This window comes from Mastomys coucha, unplaced genomic scaffold, assembly GCF_008632895.1.
Source record: "Mastomys coucha isolate ucsf_1 unplaced genomic scaffold, UCSF_Mcou_1 pScaffold23, whole genome shotgun sequence".
NCBI lineage: Eukaryota > Metazoa > Chordata > Mammalia > Rodentia > Muridae > Mastomys > Mastomys coucha.
Genome location: NW_022196906.1, coordinates 60,459,546 through 60,467,454, shown reverse-complemented (window position 1 = coordinate 60,467,454; position 7,909 = coordinate 60,459,546). Strand labels below are relative to the sequence as shown.

General features: G+C 38.2%; 1 protein-coding gene across 17 annotated transcripts in view; it reads right to left on the bottom strand.

Annotated features, from left to right (window-relative positions):
* The window catches only part of Csnk1g1 (casein kinase 1 gamma 1), a 148,093-nt gene that overhangs the window by 109,179 nt on the left and 31,005 nt on the right, over positions 1-7,909 (bottom strand). For 2 of the 17 annotated variants that reach the window (XM_031344213.1, XM_031344211.1), the window contains one exon: positions 5,496-5,615. The exons of the other annotated variants lie outside the window; for them this stretch is intronic. The gene's annotated coding sequence lies outside the window, so the exon portion shown is untranslated. The remainder of the gene's footprint in view (positions 1-5,495; positions 5,616-7,909) is intronic. 17 annotated transcript variants of the gene reach the window in all.

Sequence of the window (7,909 nt, the reverse complement as noted above, 5' to 3'; positions counted from 1 at the left end):
AAGGGAAGAAAGAAAGAAAGGAAGGAAGGAAGGAAGGAATGAAGGAGGGAAGGAAGGAAGAAAGAAAAGGAAAGAAGAGAAGAGAAAAAAAAGAAAAGAAAGGAATTACAGACGAAAGGAAGGACAGAAGAAAGGAAGAGAGGCAACGAGCATAACCTGTATTGTTAACATAATCCTTCCTGGAGAACTATTTACTTTGCATAAATACAGATGCGTTTAGGTTCAATTGTTCTGTGAAACTGTAAAATTCTGTCATATTGGATTGTGTCAAATTTTAGATATTAGCCAGATGGTGGTGGCGCACACCTTTAGTCTCAGCATTTGGGAGGCAGAGGCAGGCCGATTTAGAGGCCAGCCTGATCTACAGAGTGAGTTCCATGACAGCCAGGGCTACGTAGAGAAACCCTGTCTCGAAAAAAAACCAAAAAAACAAAACAAAACAAAAAAAACCAAAACAACAACAAAAAAATAATTATAGATATCATTTTTTGGCATTTAGTCTAGGCTCTGCCCCACAGTTTCCTGGCAACAGCCAGGTGTGCCTGACTCACTATAAAGGGGCTGCTTGTCCCCTGCTCTCTCTTGCCCTCCTGCTCTTGCTCCCGTTCCTTACCCCCTTCTTTCCCCATTTTCCCCCCTTCCTGCCCTCCATACACATATGTAGGTAAAGACACCCATACAAACATGGATGCATGCACATGTAAACACACACAAAAAGTAACTTATAAAAGTTTTCTTTTCGGGCTGGAGAGATGGCTCAGCGGTTAAGAGCACTGACTGCTCTTCAGAAGGTCCTGAGTTCGGATCCCAGCAACCACATGGTGGCTCACAACCATCCATAATGAGATCTGATGCCCTCTTCTGGTGTGTCTGAAGACAGCTACAGTGTACTTATAAATAATAATAAATAAATCTTTTTTAAAAAAGTTTTCTTTTCATTTTTTTGGTTTGTTTGTTTTTGGGATAGGATTTCTCTGTGCAGCCCTGGTTGTCCTGGAAATCCCTCTGTAGCCCAAGCTACCCTTAACTCAGAGATCTACCTGCCTTTGCCTCCCAAGTGCTGGGATTAAAGGCATGACCCACCACTGCACAGAAATAATAAATTCATTAAAAAGAAAAATGTTGCTCTTAAAGCCAAAACCAGCCTAGTGGTGTTGGTCTATGCCTTTAATAATAATAGCACTCAGGAGGCTAAGGTAGAAACTTTAAAACTTGAAGCCAGCCCAGAAATAGTGACATCCAGTATCAAAAAAGAAAGAAAGAAAGAAAATCACTAAGGATGAGTCTCACAAAACTTATCTTCTTTAAGATAAAAAAAGGAGGGGAGTGGAAAAGATGGCTCGGCAGGTAAGAGCACCAACTGCTTTTCTGAAGGTCCTGAGTTCAAATCCCAGCAACCACATGGTGGCTCACAACCATCTGTAATGAGATCTGATGCTCTCTTCTGGTGTGTCTGAAAACAGTTACAGTATACTTGCATATAATAAATAAATAAATAAATCTTTTTAAAAAAGTCTTGTCCTTATTTAATTAAAAACAAAACAAAACAACCAAACAACATCCCACAGAACCCAGACTGGTCTGGAACTTATTATGTAGCCAAAGATTACCTAGATCCATCCAAAGGCTAGATCACAGGCCATGCTACCACTCCCTGCTCAGAAGTGCCTTGTTCACCTAAATTATAATGTTTTTGACAGAGAGATTCAGAAAAGTATGATTAGTACTATTAATCCTTTAAATTTAATATTTCTTTCTTTTTTTCTTTCTGAGACAGGGTTTCTCTGTGTAGCCCTAGTTGTCCTGGAACTCACTCTGTAGGCCAGGCTGGCCTCAAACTCAGAAACCTGCCTGATTCTGCCTCCCAAGTGCTGGGATTAAAGGCGTGCACCACCATCGCCCCGTAATATTTATTTCTTATTCAAAGAAAAATTCCTGTCAGGTACTGGTTTCTAATCTCAGCACTAAAGAGGCAGAGGAAGGTGGACTTCTATGAGTTTCAGGCTAGCTTGGTCTATAGAATGAGTTCCAGGACAGGTGGGGCTGCACACAGAAACTTTGTCTCAAAAGAGAGAGAGGGGCGGTTGGGGGGAGAAAGGAAAGAAAATTTCCCACTTCTCAACTTTAAAACCAAACCAAGAATAATTTAATGTATTATACTAAGGAAACAAGCAGAAATAAATTTATTTCACATTGGGATAATAGAAGCATTTGTATGACCAACACATAGTTTTGTAACATAAAGGGAAAAGGCTGCATCACAAAGCTGTCGCATATGTCAGGTATGAATACACTAGCTTCTGATACTGCACTAGGTAGGCTAAGGACACCAGCACTGAAATTTTCAGTTAAAAGTTCTTGGATCTAACACTCTAGTGGGACATGGTGATACATATCTATAAGCTCGGCTGGGGAAACAAGGCAAAGTTCAAGACTAGCCTGGGCTACACTGTGAGATATTATCTCAAAATAGAAGTAATAATAAAAAAGTTTTAAAATCATAAAACAACCACATCACCAGATTTTGTTTAAGCAAGCCACAGCTGCTGGAATCAAGGAGAGGAGTTGTTATAATGACCTTGAAAACACTTGTAGTCTTTTTCTGAATTTTCCACAAAACTGTTGACAACCCAAGAGAGAAAAGTCTTCCAGAGGTGCAGGCTATACTCTAATTTGACCTTATGTACCATTTTATCATACTTTTATCCTAAAATCTTGAGTATATAGTCTTCTGAAATCCCTATTCTACATCTTTAAAATCTTTCGTGCAGTATAGAACCTTAATGTAACATGAATCTTGCCATATGCTTTTCTCCTTCCTATTGAATGCATAAACTAGTCAGGAAGTCCTCTCCATTCTTTCCCTGCAAAGGTCCAAGATAAGCTGGCTGTTTGTTCATACCTCTCTCCTGGGCCCCTCTATAAAAAGATTTATAGCACAGACTGGTTGGCCAGCCTAAAACTATGTATCCAAGTACAGCCTTGAATTTTTTGATCGTCATGCCTACACATCCTACTGTGGGGAATTAGGGGCATTAACAGCCGTGCCCTTTTAAGATTTTTCTGGTATAAAAGATATTCTTACTTAGTACATTCAAAACAAGTTGTTACGGTCAGTTTTTTCAAGACAGAACTTGCAACAATGTAACGATCTGCTTTGCCCCTGCTCTAGCTTTTGTCTTGAGTATACCTTCACTGCTTTGTGGTACCTGCTGGTTACCTGAAGCATAGCTCTTCAAAAGCTACAGCTAACTTTAATACTGCTACTACTTTTTTTTTCTTTTTAAAGATTTATTTTATTTATTTTATGGGTATGAGTACACTGTAGCTGTACAGATGGCCGTGAGCTATCGTGTGTGTGTGTGTGTGTGTGTGTGTGTGTGTGTGTGTGTGTGCGTGTGTATGCGTGTGCACACGCGTATGGCTGCTGCTGCTACTTTTTATTTAACATCTGATCATCTCAAATAAGTTCTATTAATCACTGACTACAGTTAAACATATATAATTTTACCTGCCGGCCTAGAATGAAGTTTTACTTATTTTTTTTTCCTATAAACTGCCATTATTCGCTTTTTTGGTTTGTTTTTTGTTTTTTCGAGACAGGGTTTCTCTGTGTAGCCGTGGCTGTCCTGGAACTCACTCTGTAGACCAGGCTGGCCTTGAAACCAGAAATCCGCCTGCCTCTGCCTCCCAAGTGCTGGGATTAAAGGCGTGCGCCACCACTGCCCGGCTATTTGCATTTTAAACTTTATAGCTTATATGAAAGTGTTAAAGGTATAGATTTTGTTTAGATTACTTAAAGCAAAGCCTGTAAACATGCCTTTGATCCCAGCACTTGGGAGGCTGAGGCAGGTGGATCTCTGTGAGTTCGAGGCCAGCCTGGTCTACAGAGTGAGTTCCAAATCTGCCAGGACATCTTAGTAACACCCTGTTTAAAAACAAAAATAAAACCAAACAAACAAAACCCCAACAACAACAAAGCCCACCCTTCTCCAGATATTATTCTCTGTATTCACATCATAGGATATGATAAAAAACACAATTTTTATAAAGGTATCTATTACATTTTTGAATGGCAATATCTAAAATCTCTTAGGCATGGTACATGACTATAATCTCTGCAGGAAGAGGGAGGACAGTGAGTCTGCGGGCTATATAGTAATATCTTATCTTAAAAACTCAAAACCAAAGCTAGCAGTGGTATAAACCTGCAATCTTAGCACTTGGAAGTGGAGGCAAAAGAAAGAGGAGTTAAAAGTCAGTCATCCTTAGCTACATTAGTGAGGTTTGAGGCCAGCCTAGGTTACATAAGATCCTATCTCCAAAAAAAAAAAAAAAAATCAGTAAAATATGTATTTTTATATATACATGCATCCATATTGTTCTGTATCTGTCATTACACTTAAATGTTTAAAGCATACTCATTAAATCTTCCTACAACCCACCATCATCCTCTTGTCACAGATAAGGAAACCAAGATGCTTAAGATCATAAAGCTGAACAAGAGTAGGAAAGGGGTGTCTGACAGTCTGCCCTAACAGCCTCACTTACACAACACTTTACTCATCACCAAAACTTGCAAGAAGAGAAGTGTATAGATGCCCTAAGACCACAAACTCTTGTGGTCTAAACTTATAAATGAACCCCAGCCAATTTCTTCAACTGATCCTTAAGATTTATTACTGACTATGCAACAATACCCAGGTTATTCCATGAAAGTTCTTTCAGGAAATTAACACCTCACTATTCTTGTGCTTAGTGACTTATGCAAGAAAGACTCTACAGCCCCAGCATTGTACGAAATACATTTAATTTCGACAACAAATTAAATTGTAGAGAATTGGGTTTGTAACTACTTAAATGTTATATAGTTGTTTTGTTATTGTTGATTTTGCTTCTGGGCAGTCCTAGAGATTGAAGCACACTACCATTAAAGCCCCAACCCCCAAACCACAGCTACTTTAAATAATGGGTTTGAAAGCCTCCTAATTATAACTACTCTGATCTACTATAAACCTTAGGATTTAATCTACATCTCTCAGTTTTTAGAGTTTATAAAAACAATTTTTACATGCCTATTGAGTACCAGGTCATACAGAATAATCAACATGTGACTAAACTATTATTTGAGAAGTACTATTTTTCTTACTTTACACATGAGAGAAAGTTTAGAGTTTGAGTTGTCTGATAGAACATGGCTAATGGCTGGAAAATACCACCCCTAACCCCCAGACTCAAATATGCTGGATTCCAAGTAGCTTACTTACAGCATGCACATCATACTATGTATCATAGTGTCAATCCTTTCCACGTGAATGAAAACCTCTTATCTCAATTGTGCTAGTTTTATTGTGTTTAATTTAGTTTAGTTTTTGAGACTGGGTCTTTCGTACCCTTGGCTGCATTAGAATTTGCTATATAGAACAAGATACTCTGGCAGTTTTACTGTGGTTAAGACAAGGACCCCAAAAGGAAAGGTGTACATGTATGTGTACCTGAAATCTGTTTTATTTTCAGTGCTGAGGATGGAGTCCAGGGCCTTGCTCATCCTGAGTAAACTCTTTACCACTGTGGCTGGCAAGAAGACTCTGCAGGTAGAAGATGTTGATCCAATCCTGACAATGAGAATTCAAACCATGGAACCCACATGGTGGAAGGAAAGAATTGACTCCCACAAACTGTCTTCTGATCTCCAGATTTACAAGCCTATACATGCACACATACGTAAGTAAACTTTAAAAATTATTTTGAGAGCCGGACATGCCTTTAATTCCAGCACTTGGGAGGCAGAGAGTTTGAAGCCAGCCTGGTCTACAGAGTGAGTTCCAGGACTGCCAGGGTTACACAGAGAAACACTGTCTCAAAAAACAAAAAAACAAACAAACAAAAAAAATTATTTTGAAAGAAAAAAAGCAACTAATATGGAAGGTTGTTTCAAAGTTGGAAACATTAGAGAATTTCTTCTTCTGGGTCACCTTCTCTATCAGATCAGAGCTGCTAGAACAAGATGCTTAGCTTTGTTTTGCTTTGTTTAGTACATGACCCAAGTTCAATCACCAGAACCCACAAGGCAGAAGGAGAGATGGGACTCCCACATGTTGCCAAGTTATCCTCCAATATACAAATGTGGGCTATGGTGCACACCCATACATACATACACACATACATACATACATACATACATACATATATACATACATACATGTAAAATAAATGCAGATGTCTTTTTAAGGCGCTAGAGTCTCACTATGTTGCTTAGCTGGTCCTGAACTCCTGCTTTCAGGGGATCCTCCTGCTTCAATCTCCCAAAAAGCTGGAATTACAATGTCACTACCATTTCATTAAGATAATCTCATTTCTCAATGCTACAAAGAATGATTAGCTTTAGTCCATCCTTGACAATCTAGTGGAAGCTATCTGGATGCTTAAAGTTTACCATATAGAAGGGGTAAAAGAAGGAGCCAGAAAAATAAAGGGAGAAAGAAGGATAAAGACTGAGTAGAAAGAGATGGGAAAAGAAAAAGAAAGAGATGGGGAAAATATCACAGACATAAAAAAAATTAAAAAAATAAACAAAATGCTTTTGAGTGTATTAATCATGCTTATGGATGGCATTATGGACAATGTGGTTATAATCTTCATTATTCATTATTTTCCAATAAATACTTATACATTGCTTACAAGGAATTCTTTCTAAGGCTTATTTTAATGCATTGGTGTTTATGTTCAGCACTGAGGATCAAATTCAGAGTTTCTCATAAGCTAGGTAGGTGTGTATCACTGAGTCACATTCCCAGCCCTATGCTTAATTTCCTTCTTTCTTTTTATGAGACAGGGTCTCATTAAATAGCCTTAAACTCACAATCCATCTTCTTCAGATTTCAAAGTATCTCAGATTACAAGTATGTGTCCTATCTTTAATTTTTGAAAGCTATTTAATCAATACATAACTATATTAATAAACATAAAAAATAATTTCTGGCTGGGTGTGGTAGCCTTTGTCTTTAATCCCAGCACACAGTTAGCTCTCTATGAATTCTAGGCTAGCCTGGTTTACATAGTGAGTTTCAAGACATCCAGGGCTATACGTTGAGACCCTGTCTGCAAAAAGTAAATAAGTAAAAGTTTCTAATAAGACACAATTTATACTAATCTAAAAACATTCAAAATTTTAGTATAACAGAGTATCAGGGAATTTATATTTTCAGATTACATACACTGTTAAACATGAGCTTAAGAGAATGGTGGTGAACCTCTGATCACTCAGCACTCAGAGGCAGTCAGAGTTCTGTGAATTGCAGGCCAACTTGATCTACAGAGTGAGTTCTTAGACAGCCAAAGCTACATAGAGAAATCCTGCCTCAAAAAACAAAACAAAACAAACAGCAAAAAACGGGGGCCAGAGAGATGGCTCAGTTTGGAGTTCATTTCCCAGTAACCACATGGTGGCTCACAACCATCTATAATGGGATCTGATGACCTCCCAGGTATATAAGCAGAAAGAGCACTCATATACTTAAAATAAATAAATCTTTAAAACAAACAAACAAAAAAAGCAAAAAACAAAACCATGAGCTTAAGGTACAACAAAAGGATACTATTTTTTCCTTTTTGTTTTGTTCTTTTAAAGCTGGGTCTCCCCTGTCTTGAAAAAAACAAAAACAAAAACAAAAAAACAAAACAACAAAAAAAGCTGGGTCCCATATAGTACAGGCTCACCTCTACCTAAGGATGACCGTGAACTCCTGATCCTCTTCCTTCACTTCTCAAGTGGGATTACAGATGTGTGTCATCAGGCCAGACAAGAATGCTATTTTCTAAGAGCATCATATTCAGTATACTTGAAAAAGGCACGCTTGTGTGTATGCATGTGTATTTTATGTATGTGTATGTCTTTCCCCCTGAAGTC